This window comes from Zonotrichia albicollis, chromosome 1 (assembly GCF_047830755.1).
Source record: "Zonotrichia albicollis isolate bZonAlb1 chromosome 1, bZonAlb1.hap1, whole genome shotgun sequence".
Lineage (NCBI taxonomy): Eukaryota > Metazoa > Chordata > Aves > Passeriformes > Passerellidae > Zonotrichia > Zonotrichia albicollis.
The window spans coordinates 9,051,781-9,073,834 of NC_133819.1; the positions used below are offsets into that span (position 1 = coordinate 9,051,781).

Sequence of the window (22,054 nt, forward strand, 5' to 3'; positions counted from 1 at the left end):
GTGTCTCCCAGCTTTTCCTGTAGTGAACACATACCTCTAAATACTCTTAATATATATATTGTTTTCTTTTGGTTTTGCAGAATTGAATTTTACCTGTATTAAGGATTAGCCTTGAGCTGACTTTGCACTCTTAAGCTCTGCTGAGAGCTGATCCTGAATTGTAGATTTTGCCTGGATTTTGCAGAGTTCTCTGAGGTCTAGACCTCCTGACACTGCACAAAAAGCCCTGAAGAGGTACCACAAAGGGGTAATGAGCACTACTGCATGGAAAGGTGGTAGAGGCCCCATCCCTGGAAATAGGAATGTTGACAGGGCTCTGAGCTACCCGATTTAGTGGAAGATATCCTTTCTCATTCTAAGGGGGTTGGATTAGATGAACTTTGAAGGTTCCTTCCAATCCAAACTATTCTGTGATCTTATGAATCTATGAAAGAGGCCTGAATCCAGCTATCCAGCTGCTCTAGCTTGCATGTATGGTTGAAATTTTAGAGGCACGAGCAGAAGGAAAAAGAGATGGATGCAGCTACCTAAATGTTTGTAGAAAATTTTTTTTCTTTTTTTTTAGATTGCAGCCTATACAAAGGCATAAGCAATGATAAAGACTTCCAGAGGTTTCTCCTGCCTTTTATACTGGTGATGTGTGAGGAAGGAAGAGGAGACTCACTGGAAATGTTAGTTGTCTTCGTGCCTTTGAAATCTGCTCCATCACCCCTTTCCATAATGGCAGGATTCTAGTACTGGCTGGTGCCATTTGCTTTGTTATGAACTATGTGGCAGCAGTTAGAGCACTGATTTAAAATGGGGATTATCTAGCTCTCAGCTTTCTCCTGATGCAGGAAAAAATATCCTAAATGTCCTCCCATTTCCCAGATCTCCAGCCCTGATTTACTGTATCCTGGGTGAGAGCAATCACCAACTCTTCTTTCCAAGCCATGCCATGGTCAGTCATCAGGCATGCACAAGTTTTGCCATGGCTTTCTCCTAGCTTTTATCCAGTCACTCTGAACTCCACCAGCGGATCTGCCCCAGCATGGTGCAGCCACAACAGCAACAGGGAAATGGCTGCACCACCGTGGTGCAGGTATGAGAAGTCCTGGCTCATATGGAAGCTGAGAGAGGGTGCAGGTGCCTGTTGTGCTGTGCTTGGGCTGCTTTAGGATCAGTAATCTCAACCATGCTGCCTGCACCAGCCACTGCAGCAAAGAGTGTGGGCAAAACTGAGGCTAAACCTCTGTAGATTTAGCTGTCATCATCCAAATATGAAACTGTTGAAAAGGAGCAGTTTTGACAAACTGGACCAGTGTCTGATATTTGTAAACCAGCATGTGTCTGTGTTCATATTTATTCACACCATTCTTCAATGCTCCAGTTTCTAGATTGGTGTGAGGATAGTTCCTTGGAAATTAATAACTGTTAGAGCTTTGTGGCTCAGTGAGTTGTTTACTTCCTTACATCATTAATACTATCCTTGTAGGGAGGAGGAGTGTTCAAAATAATAAACACTCTTTCCTTCATTAACATGCTGAAGGCTGTGGAAGCAAAAGCAAGACATGACTGCTAGTTACTGTGGGGCCTCAAAATACACAGCTCCCAGCTGGTGCTTCAGTCCATGCTCAGGTCTTTTCTCCTTGCTGTCATAAAAAAGTGATATAATCACACAAGCCCAAGTTTGCATCTTTTCTGGCATATTGACTGTTCTGCTGTCTGCCTGTCTATCTGTATATGTATTGTATACACATCACTTATAAAATATGCTGGATTTGACATATTTGGTGTGGGTATCACTCATTGCAGGAATTCACCCTGAGCACTGGTCCTTGGTGGGGTGCTGCCTCAGTAGGTGGCACTATTTCCTCTGGATTTAGGACCAAACTGAGTCCCAGCACCATGTGTGGGAGCTTTGAGGCCCAGTTTGAGTCAGTTATCAGGGCTGGTTGCTTTTGTGCAGGACATGAAGCAGCACTTCTGGCCATGGGTGAGAGGGGTCTTGATTTTGACATCGTAGCCAAAATTAACTTCTGTCTGATTCTATAAATCTCTTTTGAAAATTCATCTGGCTATTGCATTGGGTTTTTACTTTACAGCCTAAAAATTGCTGTCTGGTATTGAACATGTTGTAGTAACTCTCTTAAACTAGTTATTACTAGCTACCCCAGAAATGGCTGCATTCCTACAGTAGAAATATGTCCCTATACATTCCTCCCCTCATAATGTTGAATCTTAATTAATTGCTGCTTATAAAGTGCTTTCATATTCCCAGAGGGGGAAAAAAAAGTAGGGAAGTGCAAAGTATTGTTAATTGTTATTTTAGCACTTTAAAAGCATGAACCTGGCCCTGAAAACTAGCCACAAAATAATACACTAATTCCAAATTCTGCATGAGAAAACTCAAGGCCACAAGGGAATTTGAAAGGTTCCTAATTAGGCAAAACTCACAAGGCAGACAAAAACTGGAAGACAAAGGTTAAACAAAAGAGGCAAGAATATATTTCACAGGAATCCAAAACACAAGCAGAGAAATGCAGTGAGGGACAGATACTGGTGTGGACCCGAGGCCAGGTGCAGATGCCCAGGGGAGATGCCTGCACATTAGCATACATCACTCTGCTACACGTGCTGGGCAAACCCAGGCCTGAGGGAGCTCAGCAACTTGCTGGAGTGACACCAGGGATTTGCTTGGCCCCTTTTGTTTTGCTGATATCACAAGAGTGGAGACAGAGAATTAGGCTGGCACTGATAACTGCCTGCCATGCACTCAGGAGAGAGGGTGATCATTTGTGTGCTGTTGGCTCTGCCCCTTAGGGTCTTTGGATTTTGTGGTTTTTTCCACCCATATTATTATCCTTGCTATTTTTAGAAAATTCTGTAGAGAAAGAACAAGTTGTTATAAATACTAACTTAAAATAAAAAAGTGAGTAAAAGCTTTGGGGCCGGATTTACAAGGACAGATCAGGACACTACCAGCCATTTTATGCTCTAAGTCTAAATGTAAATTTTTTAAGGCTCTCCTCTTCCCTTTAATTAAATTTATTTAAACAGGAAATGTTTAATTCCCTAAATACAAAAGTTTCCACTGGACAGTTTTTCCAGGTGCTATGGCACTGTGCTTGCACAGATAGAACTTCACTTGCAATTTGATGACTCTTGAGGTGCTTGACATTTGTTTCACTGACAAATTTTCTCTCTTTCCCAGAATACCCAAGCCTGAAGCCATCCTTTTCCTTTCCTCCATATCCCTGCATCTTGTCACAAAACACAGCCAAACACTGCTCCCTGCTACACATGCAAACCCCAACTCTTCTGAGTATCCCTAAGACAAAATCCCTGCTTTGTGTGTTTTGGGACAGAAACTCACAGCCAGTTTATGGAAACTTTCTGCCAGTGGGGTACTGACTGAGATAGAATGTGGCTGTCCCAGTCAATCCCATAAATTATCCTCAATGTAATTTTCCTTTGCATTTGCAACTCGGTATGTAGAGACTAAGGCAGCCAGCCCTGCCTCTCCTCCAGTGCAGGTAAGGATCCAACCCTCAAGGCTGCAGAATCAACTCTTTACGGCTTCTTGTTCCCTGTGCCTTAATGAATATGTATGTTTTTATTGCAGCATGGAATAGCTCAGGTCCCATGAGCAAAGCAAGCAGGGAAATGTTTGATTTGTGAGCCTGAGATAGGGAGCAGCAGTAGTTGAAATTCAGGTGCCACAGGGATTTCTGTGCAGGAGGAGAGCCATGGTATCTATATTATTTAGGTGCCAAGGAGGTCTGGAAGATGGCTGGTTTTGAAGTTAGCACATAGACCTGCAGTTATACACCTCCAGCACCCCAGTGAATCAAGCCCCAGAGGCTTCAGCACAGTATGCAATCCATATTCACATATTTTCATTATTCGAAAAGGTTTTTACCTTGCCTGGAAATTAAGCACAAAGGGCCTAATTCTGGATGTTGCATGGATATAACCCTTGGCAACTATCACTGAAGCTGATCAGTAAAACAGTGTTTCACTTTTGCCTCTTTGAGAATGGGATTTGTTCCAAACCTAACCAGATAATTGTCATCAGACTGATCCATACACTGCATAAGAAAGTGTCTCTTGTTTTACCATTGCCACTGCATTTCCTCTTTAGACATTCACTGCATATCTGAAGGCTCCACAGTTTGCACAAAAAATAAAAAGCTACTCTTTCCTTGCTAGTCTCTTACTGATGTTACCTGTGCTCAGGATGCAAAAGTCAGTGTTCATTTCACATCCCTAGAAGTTGTTCAGGCCATGTTGGATGAAGCTCTGGGCAACCAGGTCTAGAGAAATGTGTCCCAGCTAGAGCAGGATTTGGAACTCGATGGTCTTTAAGGTCCTTCCCAACCAGACTATCCTTTGATTCTGTGATGAGTCTATGATTTTCTTGACATAAAATATGGCATATAGGTGTAGCACCCTTAAGCAAATGCCACAAATACTTTATAGAGAGGTATAGCATCTCTCTCTTGGGCTGATCTTTGCTTAGTACATGCACATTTTTTAATGCTAAATATTCCCAAGAAAAGGTTAAGACCAGAGTTGTTTTTCATTTTTTTTCCTCCAATCAATCAAGCCCAGGTACTTAGAATAAGGTTTTGTGAGGCAGCTCAGCCTTCAGTTCACATTCTGCAGAAATGTTATGTCCTCCCATACTGTGGTCTAACTGCTTCCCTTGCATTTACTCTGGTCTTTGGACCTTGTAGCAACCAGTCTGTATCACTACAGAGAAAAAACCCATTAACATACAGGAAGAAAAGCAGAAATGGATGTTCACTGTCCTAGCTGAGGCTCTGTGAGGGACATGGTGGGCCAGCACTGCCAGCAGCAGGGGATGCACAGGGATAGGGGCTGTACCCCAGAGAAATGAGCTGTGAACTTGCCCTCCCTGCCTGTGGAACTTTTCCCTTAGAGGTGGACAAGTGTAATTCCTCTGTAAGATCCACCTCACAAGCCTTCCAGCACAGCTCCCTATCTAGCATGCATTAATTAGTGCATGCTACTATTACATACACCACACAGCAATCTGGGAGGGGAGTGGGAGAGAGGACCTAAGACGTGATGCTAGCTGTGACAGCCGAAAATGGATTACTTTTCTTCTGTATTTCAGCCTAATTATTGTATTGAGAATCTGGCTTCTCTGGTGTCTTAGAGCTTTAGGGCTCAGTGCTGAAAGCAGGATAAGTGCCAGTAGCCAGGGAATGGGGTACTTGGTACAAAACAACAAAAACATCTTCGTGAAGGCAGTGACCTGCAGGACTCTAATTAGCTCTGGTAGCAGCAGGGCCCAGCTGTGATGCTGAGCACAGATCTGAAGCTTGAAGGGACTGGCCAGCCACAAGCAGGCTCCATAGCTGTGCCAGAAAAGAAGGGAACAGAGGAAAATTCTGCCACAGTGACATGAAAGAATGCTCAGAAGGTGTCTCGGGCTCCTGTGCCAGCTGGCTGAGTGGCTGCAGAGCCTGCGTATAAAGACCACTTTCTGGGAAATGGAAAGACATCTATGTTTAATATTAGAGCTTGTGACTCATTTTCTCTATTTGCTACCCCAACTGCATAACCAAACAGAGTCTCCAATCTTCCTTCCTATGACCTTCAATCATCTGTTGGGAAGACACGTCACTCGGATGAAATGGAGAGAATTTATTCAGAAATTTCACTAACCGAGATGAAGCAACCTCTGTGCTGCATTTGTCCATCTCTTCTTGAAGACCAAAGATGAGGTGGGTCACACAAAAGGCAGATTTTTCCATCAGTCTGACCTCACAGTACAGTCTCTATATTTTGTTGAATGCAGGAAGCTGATAGTCTTATCCTTGTCATGTTTTCACAGATCTGTGCCTCTTTTCATCATATTCCTCCAGGCAATTCCGTGTCTATTTTGTACTTAACCCCATAGTTCTGATTTGCATAGCAGGTTGCCTATTCCTTTGCTTTTACACATTTCTTTTGTTTAAGAAAGAATCCCATCCTAATCCCTTGAATTTGCCCGTAATTCTGCCAATAATCCCACAAAGAAAAAAAAAAGATGCAAAATATACAAAATCTCTCAGAACCCAGAGAAAAGAGTATCCCAAAGAACATCAGTGTTAAATACTGTTGTTTACCCATGCACTCCAAATGCATTAATAGGTTAGAAAATGGAGATGAGTCTAGGTTAAACAGACAGCTTTGTCACTTTGCAGATGACAGGCCTTTAGACTTACAAGATAAATAAGACAATTCAAGCATGGCTTTACCACTCAACATACTCCTCCTTATGTTCTTACAAAAGCTTATGCAATTGTGTACTGATGTAAAAGGCACTTTCCTGCCTGTGATTATTTATGCAATCAGTAAGAAAAAAATTCATGATGAACTAGACTCTGTGGGTCAGCCTCTGATCATTCTAATTTGAATGTTGGATGAAGAAAAAATGTCACAGGCAGCCAGTATGCTGGAAAAGAGAAGATCTGCAGGGTCACTGACAGCAGACTGGCAGTGGGTTGTCACAGTAGACTTTGCTGGTTATTTGCTGTCTTTCTGTGAATCATCTGGTCTTTTGCTCCTTGATCACAGGCTTAGGCTCCCCTGCATGCAAGGCAGATGCCTCATTTGTGGGTACCAACAGGAATCATGTCTTAGATGAATGTTGAACTGCTCAGATCTGTTAAAACTGAGAAACTTAGGGGCACAGCTGAAAATACAACATGAATTGCCTCAGGAACACTGGTGTTCAAGGCTGTGCTGCCTGCAGATTTTTAGGTGCCCCTTGATCTCATGAAGAGATGGGGAGAAATGAGTGGTTTGATGTCTGGCTGATAGCTGGCAGTGAACAGAGTGCTGGGCTCTCATTAAATCCCATCTATGATTTTGTGTCTGGTTTGGGCTCCAGCTGAAGAAGGATAGGAAGAAACTGCAGGAGGTGTAATGGAGGGCTACCAAAATGGCACAAGGTTGGGAGCTCTGGCTCACAAGAAGAGGCCAAGAGAGTTGGGTCTGTCCTACCTTTGTAGAGACAAGGCTAAGGGACACCCTTGTAACTAAAAGGACTTGATGGGCAGCTGCAAAGAGAGAAACCCAAACCCTTCTTAGTAGTTCCAGGCACTATAAGAAGGGCTAAGACCACAAAATGAGATTTGGGGTTTCAGTCTGAACATTAAGAAAAGATTTCAGCAGGAGGCACCGCAGTGGAAGAGCTCACCAGAAAGGTTGTTCAACATCCATACTTTGAAGTTTGCACATCTTAGCTACAAAAAGCCACAGGCTGGTCCCTTGTGGATGATGAGTAGAATGATGGAGACTAGAGATCTCCAGATGTCCATTGCAACCAGCATTTCTGTGATTCTGTGACTAGAAGATTTTTAGCACATTTTATAGCTGAAATGCAGTTCCAGACTTCTCAAGTGAGACTAAGTCAGAGCAGGAGACTAGAACACAAAGAAAAGAGAGCAAAAGTTTTGCTCTAAAAACCAATGCAGCAGAAAATTGAAGGAATCATACCCATATGCTATTGTAATCTGAGAGATGTGTGCTTGCCATTACATTGGGCTGACTGTGTGTTTCTCATCATGATGTTATGAGTTAGGGATAACTTCAGAAGGAGCCTACTGGAAGGAAACCCTGCTTGCTGGAGTGGTGAAAATCTACCTCAGCTGACAGCAGAACAAAGTCTTTCTATGCTCTAAAATGTTTCTCACAGAGACCAAGGAGTGAGTGTGTGTGTGGGACCCCTTCTATCTCTTGACAGTTGTTGTACTCTGAAATAAAATATTGGGGAGAGAGAAGGAAATACTTTGAGGAGAGAAGTCAGCATTTATTTTACTGTGACTGTGTTCTGGAGGGAGCAATACTGAAATCTTAGGCTTGCAGATGTGGTGATAGCCCCCAGTTTAGTCTGCAACAAAGCAGTCTGCTGCCCACACACACACACAATATTTCAAATACCCTCTAGCACCACTCACCACATACTTCCTATGTGATGAACACATTCCTCATGGGTGGGCAAAAGTAGCATTTCCAGTTTTTGCTGTGCTCCAAGTCTTTGCCCGTCCGACACTCCGTGTCACCTAATCCCACGTGTCAAACTGAAGAAGGAAATTGCAGCTATGGCAGGCACACAGCAGTGTGCATGAGTATGAAACCTAAAAAAGAAATAAACTTGTAGATCTTCATGGGTGTATTTAAATACAATATTTTATTCCATTCTGTGTAGCTTTTTATACAGTTCTCATCACCATAGCAACAGAGGTCCAGCTCTTCAAATGGAATTTAGGTATCCTTCAGCACCCAAATCTGTCAGCTGGGTGCTATTGCAGTCACAAAAAGGTTATTAAGCTTCCACACACTCTTGTGTTTATTCAAAGTTCCTGGATACAGGTGCTGCCCATAGCTGAGAATATGCTAAGTGTTCCAGCTCAAGCTGAAACAAGACTTAAAGATCCCCAAATGCAGAATTTCCTCACTTCACTATCCAGTACCTTTGAAACCCTGGGAAGATGGTTAAATGAGCTGTGGTTCACTCAGTGGACAGCCTAGGGACAAATATGGCCCTATATTCAGTTTTACCTCTGCCACTCTTGCCACCCTGGCAGCCCCCTCCAGCTTGCTGGTTAAAGAACTGATGTATGACAGGTGAGTTCAAATTTTGCTCTGAATCATTTGATGCAGAGAAATATGAGTCCTCTCCCACATCCTACTATAACCCCCCTGCCAGCTCTCCCTGTTTGAATGAACATGCTCAAGCAAAAAAAAATTTCCTCAGCAGAACACCTTCCCCTCAGGGGAATGGTTCGAATTTTGCCTCAAATGAAGCAAAACCAGGGAACTGAGCTGGAGTTTCCTGCAGCACAAGATTAACAATCATCTGTCATGGTTTGGTTCCATTATCTTTTTGTAAAGGGAGATATGTACGCAGGGGGATTTTTAAAATATACATATTTCTGTGCATATAAATTGTGTCCCTCTTTGTGTTCTTCTACTTGGATGAATGGTGTGTGTATACTTAGCAGCATTGCACAGACTTTGCATGCATAAGTATTGTTGTGTACATTTTTTATTTCCCCTCTCTAAATAGCTCCATATATGTGGAGTGCAGTGACGTTTGTGCTCAGGCAGTGAGCAAGGCTGTGCCCTGTGTGAGGGGGGAAGGGGATCTCCTTGACACAACACTTATTAGTATCATCAATCACTGGGGATGTCATTTCCAAATTCCCTTTCCCTTACCTAATTTGCTAAACCTAATTCTTTATCACACTAAAAAACACAGCATGAGAGATGGAAGTGATAATAAGAGATGGCTTGCTCTGCTGTACAGGGGCAACGTCAGCCTGGCACCTTCTAGAGGGATTTCCCATTTTCTCTCTCTTTCCATGTAGGGTGCTCTGTATCTGCTCAGCCCAGAGCAATTAGAAGCCCATTGCAACCCTCTTTTACTGTGGCTTTATTTACTTCTGGCTCCTCAGTGAGCTCTTTAGTTGCTGGAGTCCCTAAGTCAAGCATTTTGCTTGATTTGTCTGCTGCTGCTTTCTTGGCTTATTTGCTAATGCATCCAGTTCAGGACACCTCCAAAATGCACTTCATTAATCTCAACAACCTAAGGCTATATTTTTTTCCAAGTCTGGCACTAAATTAGCCAAAGACCTTTATCAAAAACTTGCCTTATTGAATTTGCCAGTCCTGTCCTACTTGTGCAAATAATTGCATGTCTGTAAAACTTGGAGGGAGGAAAACAGCAAGCCATGAGTGGAATCTAAACTACTGACTCCAAACTCCCATCCCTGCCATGGACAGTGCCAGGATCTCATCCTATATGTGCTGTCACTTCCATTCCATATGCAAGTCCTCTTCCTGTCAATGAATTTAACTCACCAGAAATCATTGATTTCCCTGGGTTTGTTCACAGGATTGTCCTACACACAGACTCCTAATGGAATTAATGGATGTGCATCTTGCCCACATAGATTATAGCACTGGATTTGGGCTCAATTATTCATGGACGTGACTTTGTTTCACCAGCACACCTTAAAAAGACCCAGTGTCTTCTCTCAGTTGTTATAAAGAGGATGCCAGAGAAAGAGAACAGAAACATATGAAAACTGTAATAGTGAGGGAGGTCAGAAGCCTTAGGAGGAAATGACCTTCAAAATTTCATGGCCATTAAGAGAAAAAAACTCAAACCAGCTCTGTTTTTCATAAAGCAGGCAAGGTGCATCCAGTGTGTAAACTTTTAACACCAGCATAAAGAATCAGTGAAGCCTGACTCTTACATTTGATGAGAAATGAGTAAGACTCAGAATACAAAGTTGTCACCAATTAGCAGCATCTCAGCTAAAAGACTGAATATTTTTAGAAAACTGAAAGGATTCAAGACTTATTTTTAAACAAAGAAGGGGTTTTAATCAGATGAAGAGATAGATATTAGGAGGGATGCTTTACAAAAATCCTTTGGGAATTTGGTTGCTTAGTGCCAGGAGGAATGGTACTTAACTCTTTTTTTTTGTCTTCTTTTTTTTTTTTCACTTTGAACATCTGTAATTCCCCCAGTGACTACACAGTCCCTTGAGCTAGACCATTGGGACTTCCTGCTCAGATGCTGTCATGATGACATCAATCTTGGTGGGAGCCCAGGAAATGTGGATCAAGGCACACCAGGCTGGAGATTCACCAAAACCAGAGTGTTTATATGAGTCCAGTAAAACTGACTACACTGAAAAGGTCCTACTCCCAGTGAAAAAAAAATCTGTCAGGCACCAAAAGCTTTGTTACTTGAATGCCCCAGGGGCAGCAGCAAGAATTCCAACCATGAACTCTGCTATTTGCCCAGAGGTTCTGAGACCCCCAAAACTGCTGTTCCTTTACAGAGAAGGTACCTGTTTGCTCAGCTTCCTCACTGAAAGCCATGTTCAAACAGCAACAGCTGAAAAAAAAAGGCTTAAACAAGGTATTTGAAATTGCAAAAGCTCTTCTGAGCAGGGATTGACTACTGCACTTACCCAGAGCTCTGTACTCAGTTCTTGGTTAGCTTTCAGGCAGCTCTGTAAAATTTATTCTCCAAGGAAAATATAAAATCTTTAAAGGCTAGAAAATTTCAGTATTTCTATGTGAGAAGTATCTAACATAAGAAAAAATCTCTGCTTGCTACAACCCAGATATTTATGGTAAATGTGCTCTGATCTTGTGATTTCACACCAAAAAGGATTCATGCCACTGCCAAATGTCCAAGGAAAGGCACCATAAATCTCCTTGTGTCCCACTGAATATCCATAAAAAACCCTACCAGATTCAGTCTTCTTTTCTAAGCTGTAAATACCTAATGGAAATGCCTTCGAGCATAGGGAGGCTACAAGGAATCCAGCAAAACTTTGGCATTGAAGCTGCAAGTTTCTTTTCAATGGGTGTTTGCCTCCCCAGATCCAGAACTACAACTCCTCCCTACAGGAACGCTCCAATATTCAGATTGTCTGAGGAGCATGGGTATTGTTTTATTGTTTCTTTTGTAGAAGAGCTAAAGAGTAAAATATTTAAATAAGTTGTAAGTGTAAAATTATATGTGATTACACACAGATAGTAAGCCTCAATTCCTGCATATTATGTGAATGTTGAGAGAATTTTTTTTTTTTGCATAAAATCTGCTATGAGAAAACATTTAAAAACATTTCACAAGTAATGCGGCCATATCTGCCAGAGGCAAAGGAGCAAACCCTATGCAGATGATGAATTTGAGAGCCATTTATCTTAACTAGACCATAACAACCAACTGCAAAGATGGACAAAGCTCTTGTCCCCAATGGCTGGGTTTCCATTCTTCCAGGGCAGGTGGAATTTAGCCAGGTCTCGGCGTTTTTTTCAGTCTGTAGAATATTAAAGAAGATGAAAAATTGTTGCAAAGATACAACTTTCTTCCATACTTTGAAATTAAACAATATTATACTCCATGACATAGAATCTTTTTGGCAGTTAAGTATCTTATTATTCACAGTTGGCCTTCATCAATAACTGTAGTTCTGTAAGACCATTTAATATTGTGCCTGGTAAATTTTCTCAACAAGTCTGGAAGATTTGTTGTATTTAGATCAATACCACAGCCATTTGGTTGGCATGCACTAAGAAAAATATTCCTTTTGCAAATACACCAAGCCATGTACTGAGGTGCCATTCTGGTAGGAAGGTTATTTAGGCAGTTGTCCCAGTCTTCCTGCTGCTCAAAGGGCTGTGCAATAATTTTGGCCCCGGAGCCAGCTGTAGGCTTATTTAAAAAATCAGCAACTTTCACCTTGGTGCAAGGTTTAGTGAAACTCATTGTTTTTAATTTGCAGCTTTGAGAAGTGTAACCATCTATGTTTTATAGATTTTTCTTTTCCTGTGAGGAAACTCATCAACTTTGATGTCTGTAACTATTGATTCTCTGCATTAAGGGATTGGTAAAACAGATTAACCACAATAGCGTGTTAATTAAGACCATGTTTCAGCTTTCCAAAATTACTCTCTTTTTGCAGAAAGCTGATGAATTGACTGGCATTAGAGACCATCCAGCCCAAGGAGCCAGAAGGTACAGATCACAGGGGAAATCATGCACATACCCAAGAGAAGGTTTGGAGAGAGTGCAATCCCATTTTTACAATGTCCTGTGTGGGTCTGTTGGATCCAAACCTGCAGTGATGCTAACAGGATATTCTGCATATGCACAGCCTGTCAGATCTTCAGCCAGGCTGAGACAGGATTTGCCATGCATGAAAATTCCAGGATGAGGGGTCAAGGCTAGAAACAGGACCTTGTCCCACAGAAAGATGTTCTGCCACACAAAGCCAGTCTGTCAGCCCAGGAACCTCTTCAGGTTTTCTATATTACCTTAACTAAAGCAATAATTTGCCTCCTTCCATTGTTAGCTCTCATGTTTCTTGTGCAGTCAGACTTTACTCTTTGGAGAAGGTTTGTGTTGGGTTTGTCCCTGGTCCAGAGGGTGCTAACCTGAGCTGGGACACCATCATGGGTGCCCCTGGGTAAATACCTCTGCTCTGCTCTGGTGAGATTCCCCTTGGAGTGCTGTGTCCAGTTTGGGGGGTCCCAGCCTTGGAAGGACATGGACCTGTTGGAGTAAGTCCAGAGGAGGCCACAAAAATGATCAGAGGGTTGGAGCACCTCTCCTACAAAGAGAGGCTGAGGGAGCTGGGGTTGTTCAGCCTGGAGAAGAGAAAGCTTCAGGAGGACTTCTGGGGTCCTTTCAGTACCTAAAGGGGTGTGCAAGAAAGATGAGGACAGAGGTTTATCAGGGTTTACAGTGACAGGACAAGAGGTAATGATTTTAAAAAGCAAGGGTAGATTTAAATTTGATATAAGGAATAATTTTTTAATGGTAAGTGTGGAGAAACACTGGCACAGGCTGCTCAGAGATGTGGTAGATGCCCCATGCCTGGAAACATTAAAGGTCAGGTTGCACAGGCTTTCAGAGCTACCTGATCCAGTTGAAGTTATCCCTGCTTACTGCAGTGGGGATGGGCTTTTAAAGGCTCTTTCCAACCAGACTGTTTGACAAGCCAGTGATTCTGATGCAGGCTGGTAGTTAGTGCTGCTATTCATTCAAGTTTCACTTGCCTTGAAGTGTTAGTTCTGCAAATGCCCAGTGCTCTTCTCATGTATTCAGTCAGAGAAAATGATGAGAGTTTGCTTTTGATGCAATGATGTGGATTGCTTTTTAAGCTATTCTGTCTGGGAGCGAGATAAAGTGGAATCAATGTCCAAGGGGTGTCTCTGGTGGTTGATCAGGCTGGTCTGATCCACTGCCCGACAGTGCCATGTGGGCAGAGTCACCTCCAGCAGCAAAACCCCCTCTCCATTTCTTCCCCACCCTCATTACCTTCTGCAAGGATATGCAGCAGACTCTTGCATGACCCTCTTAACGTCATGCAAGCTGGAATGTTTTTTGTCCAAAAATCAAATATTGTTAGCACAGTACTTGAAGGTCATGTGCTTTGCTGTGCCCAGTTAATCTCATTTTCATTTGGGTATGTAAAAAATGAAGGAACATAAGCTATACTGCTTTTGAATATTGTTTAAAAATACATTTTTCCTGGGTAGATAGGAGTATGCTAAATGTGTGTATCTTTTAGAAAAAGCCTCAATTTTATCATTGCTATGATTTCCCACTTTCACTATTTTCTGGAAGGAACAGTGTTGTTTTGTTCAGAGATTATTTTAGCTGCTTCTATCCATTTTCCTTCCCCCCACCCCAGAAAGCTTTCTTTTAATAACAGTTGTTTTTCTCTTTGCAACAGCTGGGAAGAGGAGTCCAATAAACCCCTCCTTAGGTTCCTTCTAGAAATAAAATAAAAACCCCATCTTGGCTGTCATTCAGGCCTGCCTTTTCATTAATTCTATTTCAATGTATTTTATGTGACCATGTGCCTGCCTTTGCAACAGCAAGGAATCTCAGTGGGATGGAGCAGCTTAATCGATCAGCAATCCTGGTCACCCAGAAAGAGTGTTAATTGGCCTCAGTACTTGAAGCATGTGACACTGCCTGACCTAATCATCAGAGCTGGAGAAGTCAATAAATTAGAGGAGAAAATGCAGATGGATAAAATAAAGACCCAGCTCTATACAACACGCTGTGAACATTGTTCCTGAATAGTGCTATATGGAAAAGCCAAGTTAAGCATTTTCTGGATAAGGCCCAGGGGAGCCAAGAGCAAGAATAATTTCATGTTTTCAGAGTTTCACCTTTTAGTCTTCCATCACGTACACTTGATATGTCTCAGCAATTTGTCTGAAATCTCCTAACTGAACCTGTGAAAATTATTCATTCTCCCACTCTAATAACCAGCAGTGGAGCTTGCCTGGCTCCTGCGCTCCCTGGGGATGGACTGAGGCTGGCCAAGCCAATATCAACTGGTCAGGGGTTTGGCAGGGACATGCCCAGGCTCACCTCCCTCTCGGAGAGGAGCAACATTCCCACAAAATTTCATGTGTGGGTTAAATGCTGCAGGTGAGATCTCAGCTCCCTCTGCCACCATGGGAGCAGGTGGGCTTTGTCACAGGGTCCAGCATTTCACTGGTGAGTGAATAACTTCAGGCTGCTACTTTAGACCCAGAAAGAAGCTGGTGGGAACACCACCCACAGAACAGCCAGAGAAGGAGAGCACCTTGCTCACTTGGCTCCTGGAGCCAGCAGGGGTGACTTTCCAAGGGTTGGCTGCAAAGGAAGTAGCATGTGCAAGCCCAGGCTGTCCCAGTAAATATGGAAAGGACTGCCCTGGTGACTGAAGCATGTGGGATGTTGGCCCAGGCAGAAGGTGGTGGGACAGAAGAGTTCAGGGTCCCAAACCTGCTCTCCTATGTGGAATGGCTGTGTGGGGATAGAACCCTTAACAATCCTTCTGTGGGACCTGCCAGTGTCAGGATTGGATGTGGAATAATAAACTCCTTTGTCCTGTCTGCTCCAAAGGCAGCGAGTACTGCAGTGAGACCCAAACCTTCCCTTAAATGTTCAGAGAAAGAAGGAAATCAAAATAAATGCCCAGTAAATGCATCTGTCAGGCAATGAGTTAAAGGGAGGATGGTGTAAGGTGTGTATCACTGTGCTGGTTTTGTCTGGGATAGAATTAATTTTCTTCACAGTTTCTAGTATGAGGCAGGGTTTTGGATTTGTGCTGAAAACCTCTTTGATAATGTGGAGCTGTTTTTGTCATTGCTGAGGAGGGCCAAACGCAGAGCCAAAGCCTTTCCTGCTTCTCATATCACCCTGCCAGCAAAGGAGGCTGAGGTGCACAAGGTATTGAAGGAAACACAGCCAGGACAGCTGACCCCAGCTGGGCCAGGGGTATCCCACACCATATGGCATCAAGCTCAGTACAGACAGGGGGGGAACAGGAGGGAGAGGAGAACATTTGGAGGGATGGTGTTTTTCTTCCCAAGTCACTGCTATGTGTGATGGAGCCCTGCTTTCCTGGGAATGGCTGAACACCTGCCTGCCCATGGGAAGTGGTAAATGCATTCTTTGATTTGCTTTGCACATGGTGTGGCTTTTGCTTTGCCAGTTGAAATGTCTTTATCTCAACCCATGACTTTGCCAGCTTTTACCCTCCTATCAGATTTTCAGTTTCCTACCAGTAAGAACCACCTTGTGTTGGTGGGATCACTGGAGGGGACTGGTGGGAGAGGCACTGCTGCCAGCCACGTGTGGGGATGCCAGCAGATCCAGAATAACTCCCAGATGCCAGCAGAGCCAATGTGATAGTGAAGGGTTGGATGTCTCCTACACCAAAAATTACAGATGTCCAACCATGAGTAAGTGAACATGTGCCTGGTAGGAGTTCTGTGATGCTATTTTATCCAGCTATTTTCTGTGCTATTTTATCCAAATGTCTGGAGGGACATTTATCCATCTGTTGGCTGTCCACATAGCTGTGCTCTTATTTATTCTCCCTTTTTTTTTTTTTTTCTTCTGTTGTTTATTTATGTCTAGCTCTGTAAGAGATACATATCTCTCTAAAACAGCTCCAGAGATAGTTGCACAGATAAACATCTGTTGCAAGGTATGGTCCACAGAGAGAAAACACTGTGTTAGCAGAGAAACCAACACAAAATAGGCACAGGCCTATTAGTTGCAACTGGTCAACTGAATGCATTTCCAAAAATAAACAAAGCTTAGGGAAAAAATGTCAGAGAGAAAGTTAGCAAGTTGCAAACTCATTTGGTTGCCCTTCAAGTGCCAGAATATGCTCAGAGTCGGCAGAGCTTCTGATGTTAAGTCAAATATGAAAGGAAAGTAGATTGGATTATTGTAGCCTGGCAGATTGGAGGAACTTAAGGAATAGGAGCTATAAAGTCTCCAGACCAGCCAGGTGAAAAGTGCAAACTTGCCCTGTCCCCTCTGTCCATAGCTCACTTTTTCCCAGGGCCAACAAAAAATATCTGTACCATGTCCTTTACCTGCTGGCCTTTCAGTGGGGCAGACAGGATTTTAAAATAATAACAATAAAGTTTTCCATTTGTATTTTAATAAGGAAACATTTCTTTTTATCAGATTACCAGGCTTGTCATGATTTACCTCTGAGCCCTTTGCTTGGCTGATGAATTTATGCCCGTGTCTCTGGGGGAAGAAGATCTTGTCATTTACAAAATGCTGCCATTGTCAGCATTTCTCATGCTGAGGTGAGGCAGGGAAAGAAATCCCAGCTCATCTTCCTTGGTGCTGGTCTCTCCTTCCTCCTGTGTTTGGTGCTGTAAGAGGGAAGATCATTGTTCAGCTCCAACCCTCTTCTGCTCAGGGGCTGCTGTCTGGTCTCAGAGCCTTTGGGGTGAGGAGAGACCTCAGTGTGCAATGGAAAACCTCACCCCTTTGTCCCTTCTCACACCAGGAGCTGCTTATTCTGTTACTGCACAAAAGCTCCTTCATTGCTCAGCTTGGGCATGGAGTGAGTGGAACACACTCCCCTATCCTTCAGCAAAAGGTTGAAGAAGAGTGAAATTTGGACCAAAACACAGTGAAAAGAAGGCTGGACTGTGGGCCAGGAGGTGATTCTGCATCTCTGGCATGGACGCAGTGCTAACCCATATGGCAACAAAATCCCCCAGATGGCTTCAAACTTTGCTGAAGACAGTTTGCTTTCCATCCCCATCTATTCCTGAGCCACTTCACACCATGCCAGGCCAGCTTCTCTGCTCTGGTTCAGGATCCAGAGTTGCTGCCTACCACCTCACCCTCATTGTGGTGAATTTCAGGGTGAAGATGGCTGAGAAGCAAACCTGTGTCACAGTACAGGGGGCAGACCTAAGTCCTGGAGCACTATTTGGTACTGGTTTTATAGTCTCTAGCTAAAAAAGAAAAACAGATGTTGTTTTCCCTCTAAATTCAAAGTGCCAGTTATCCATAATCCTCACACAGATCTGGCCTGTGCAGGGGCAATCCTCCCTCTCAGATTTGTGCTGCAGTCCTGCTGGCACACAGGGAGGATTTGTGGGAGCTGGGTCCAGCAGCTGCCTTTGGCAGTGCCACATTCCCAAAAGAGATGAGTATCCCTGCTCAGAGCCCTGAACACACTGGGGAATGGCAGATTTCAGGGGAGACCTAAAGCTCCTGACCTAAGGGCCAGGTGGGAGTCCTTCCACATCTCATGATGCTTTCCTTCTGCAAGGGAGGCTATTCAGGTATATCCTGCCTGCCTACCCAGACTGTATTTTCCCCTGGGAATAATATTTTTCTGCTCTTAGTCCACAGGTAATTCTGGGCTAAGTGATTTACCACTGTTTATTTCTCTCTGCTGATTTGGAAGAAAGCTGAAAGGATTATCTGGGACTACTACTTAATTTTTAGCTGTTTGGATTAGAGGAGGCAAATCCCACCTTCTACACCTACATTACTTACTGAAGGGTAGGGGAGCAGATGGTGTGGGGAGAGGAAAGTGTGTAAGTAAATACTTATTAGAGGGTTTAGGAAAATATCTGTTAGTGGTGCACTGCTGTGCTCTCACCTCTTGTCTCCTGGAAGGTCTGACCTGCCTGGGCATTCCCTGGATATGGGCAGGAGGAATTTATCAAGTTTATCCTTATACTTCCTTTCCTTCTTGCCCAACCCTCTATATCTCACTGCGCATTAAAGGGAAACTCAGACAAGTAATTAAATTACTTTTTCCTGACTTAAAATACTTAATAATATTAAATGAGCTTTCATGGAAGCCAAAAGTAAAAGCTATAATGGCATTTTCAGCCAGCATTAAATTGCTAATTAATTGACATACATTAGAAATAGTGTAACTCGTGCAGCATCAGCCATCCATTCTGAAGAAACATTTAAAATGGGATGGTGTCAGTGACTCACACTGGTCAGATGCAGCCAGACTTGTATATATAGCTACAGGAGTCTGCTCTAGGAGGGGGGACCAGCATTGGTTGTGTATGGCAGGGGTGCTTGTGTCTGCCATTTACATAAATCCTGCTTTTACAGGAGTGGAAATCAACAGAGAGAATTGAATAAGCTTTTCCAGGCCAACATTCTGCTAAAAAAAGAACTTTTGTGGACATTTATGTGGTTCTGTGCACATTAGATGTTGTGTGTCTTACCGAAAAGAAAGTTAGATACAGAAAAAGGTCTGTGAAGATCTCCCAGCATAAATACCTACAACACTGACAAAAAACGTGGGTTTTTTCTTTTTTTTTTTTTTTTTTTTTTTACTGAGAAGAAGAAGATAATTAGAGACTGGAACTTGCTCAGCAATGAGATGACAGCTCTGGCAGATCACTCCAATGTCCATCCATTCCACTCCTTGGTGAATGTGATGATACAGGAACCTCTGCTGTAAGTTCTCTGCATCTCTCAGAGCATCTTTCCTTCAAGATTCTATTCTTGTGCCTCACATCCTCGTGTCACAGGGGGACCAGCACATCCATCTCCATCTACCCTCTTGGCCATGGAGGATAAAGGAGGTGAAGGAGATGAAAGTTGAGCAGGGCAAGAATTTGGCACTATTGAGAATCCAACAAAGGTCTGGTTCAGCAAACAGAGACATAACAAAATCTTACAGAACAAAATACCTGGATGTCTGTGAGACATCAAGAAATGTTTTATTTCCCAAGTCAGTTCATTAGCTCGTTATGTTGTCACAATGTCTTTATTCTCTGAACTGCAGAGAAAAAAATAAAGAAGGTAATTTAACTTTACAAACATAATCAAAGTGTTTCTTCAAAAAGCTCAGCATTTAGTGCTATAACTGTAAGGAAAGCCAAATCCTACCTAACTGCTTAGGAACACAATTTGGCTTGGTTGCCTGTCTTGAAGGTCTTTGTAATGGAAATATATGGCATGGGCAGAAAGGTAATTAATTTCAGATTAACCCTAACAGATCCCAGTTTGTTACTCCAGCTTCTATACTACCATATTTAAATAAAACAGAATGAAAATACCATGTCTTAGAATGAAGAGTAGAACAGATGAGAAAGTCAATGCTAAAGACCTTCTGTTCTGCAAGGAACATCTCACTGAGTGAGGTCACTTACCCAGCTCCTTCAACCAGGCGCAGCTAGACACACCAGATGTTAAATCAATCTCCCTTTTCAAATAGCAAATGTGTATTCCTGCTTATGGAAATGATGTTTAAAGAATCAAAAGGTTTTTCTGGAAAAAGTGGAAGTTTGTTTTTCCCTTTCAGCCACTTTCCACAGCTCTGGTTTCCTTTCAGCCTTGGCAATGCTTTTATCAGGATTACAAAGCTGTAGGTCCACTCTGGCCTCTGCTCAAAAGCTCAGGTGCAGCATCAGGAACACCTCAAGAGCTGCTCTTGCTGATGCTCTGTATCGTAATATCCACCTTCAGGAACAAACATTTCTAACTTGGACAATACAAATGAAACCTGTTGGAAATCAGAGCAGACTTCCTGCTTGAAGGAAATGGATGCCACATTTAGAAACAAGTGCTAATGGAGCACTGCTGTACACTAGGTTTTATTTTATGTGAACTCATGCTTTTGGCCAGTTTTCCTTTTTTTGACCTCTTGTGCTGGAAAGCAACAGAGCCTGTGATCCCACACACGGCTGTCACTGCTGTGAGGTACACAAAGCCTTTTAGTGCTGCCCAGCACAAGGGCAGCTCTCCAGCTGTGCCCTGCTGTGGTCACTGCAGCACCTCGTGCTGGGCTTGGCACACACTCAGGTAAAGCTGCTGGAGTCACAGCCCTGCCTTGAATCCAGTTCTGACAGCAAAATTAGGGTTTTTAGAAGCTGCTGCCTCTTTTGGAGCGGTGGGTTATCTGGGAAGCTGCTGTCCTGTCAAGTTGCCTCCCGTACCTTCAATTCTGGTAGAAAATATAGAATCCAACTGCTAGACCCATGATGTGGGACTCAGATCCCTGAATGTAAGCATCCAACATGATTTGAGGCACTTGAGGAGATTTCAGCCACCAGCACAGGGCTGGCAAACGCAGCACAAGACCTCAGACTGAGCCATTTGGCAGGAGTGCTGCAGGCTGGGCAGGGGACCCACAGCATCTGCAGTGACAGCAACCACTCACCAGCAGGCACTGAATCCTGCCCAGAGGGTGGGATTGAGCTCACAGATTAAGAATTTATTTATAAATCCTTCCATGTGTGCTGCTTGCCTGGGTGTGCTCTACAATGACAACCTTGGTGGTGGAACCCAGAGAGGGTTTGTCTGCACAAGGCATCTCCTTTTGGGGAGCTGGTTGGCAGTCAATCAGTATCAAGGGAAATTTCAATGAGATCTTCAAAAGATATTTTTCACAAAGAGGACTCAGAGGAGCCTACATCTCTGGAGACACTAAAAATGTGCCTGGGAACGACCCCGAGCTGTGTGCTCCCAGGGCTGTGTTCAGGGGGGGTTGCACTATCTGAGCTCCACAGCTCCATTTTTAGCCCATCCAGTAGCTCTCCACTGACTCCATAAGGATACCAAAGCTATTTTAGTGTCCTACTCTATAAGCAGCATCCACACCCCTGTGTCTAGACCCTGCATGACTGATGGTGTAAAGAGGAGGAAGCAGCAACAAGGCTTTTGCAGGGTCAAGTTGTGTTGCAAAAGCATCCTAAGAGACTCTGAAAAAATCAGTGAGTTTGATGATGTATGTGATGATTTTGTATTTGGCTTTCCTAAAAGCATTTTGCAAAGGCTGTATCGTGAAAGGTTCTTACAGAAACTGAGTTGCCATTGCATTAAGGGTTAGATTTTTTGTGGGTTAATGAAGGATTAAAAGTTAAGAAACACGTTGTGAATAAAGGGACAATTTTTGTAGTGATGGTGATTCCCCACTTTAAACAATAGGAAAAAGGAAGAGGTGATAGGGAGGTGGCAGAGTGTGAATGCCACATTGTTCCCTACCAATACGAAAACAAAATTAGCTGAGAATTGTCATGGAGAGACCTTGTAATACTGTAGGACTGTGAGGATGGCAGATGAAATTACTGGTGATAAAGTAATTCATATAATGAAATACATCTTAACAATAAAGATATAAAGATGACCTGAAGAAAAGCATTTGGTATTGCTGTGAATGAGTGTCTGAGAGCAGAACCTCAATGGTCAGCAATGGAGAAGGGCAACAAAATGTTAGACATT

General features: G+C 43.2%; 1 long non-coding RNA gene across 5 annotated transcripts in view; it reads left to right on the top strand.

Annotated features, from left to right (window-relative positions):
- The window catches only part of LOC102064396 (uncharacterized), a 31,553-nt gene extending 12,399 nt beyond the window's left edge, over window positions 1-19,154 (top strand). For 3 of the 5 annotated variants that reach the window (XR_012582912.1, XR_012582939.1, XR_001332920.3), the window contains one exon: window positions 566-19,154. This is a non-coding gene — a long non-coding RNA (uncharacterized LOC102064396). The remainder of the gene's footprint in view (window positions 1-565) is intronic. The other 2 variants (XR_012582929.1, XR_012582923.1) reach the window with 2 other exon arrangements.
- The last annotated feature ends 2,900 nt before the right edge of the window (window positions 19,155-22,054 follow it).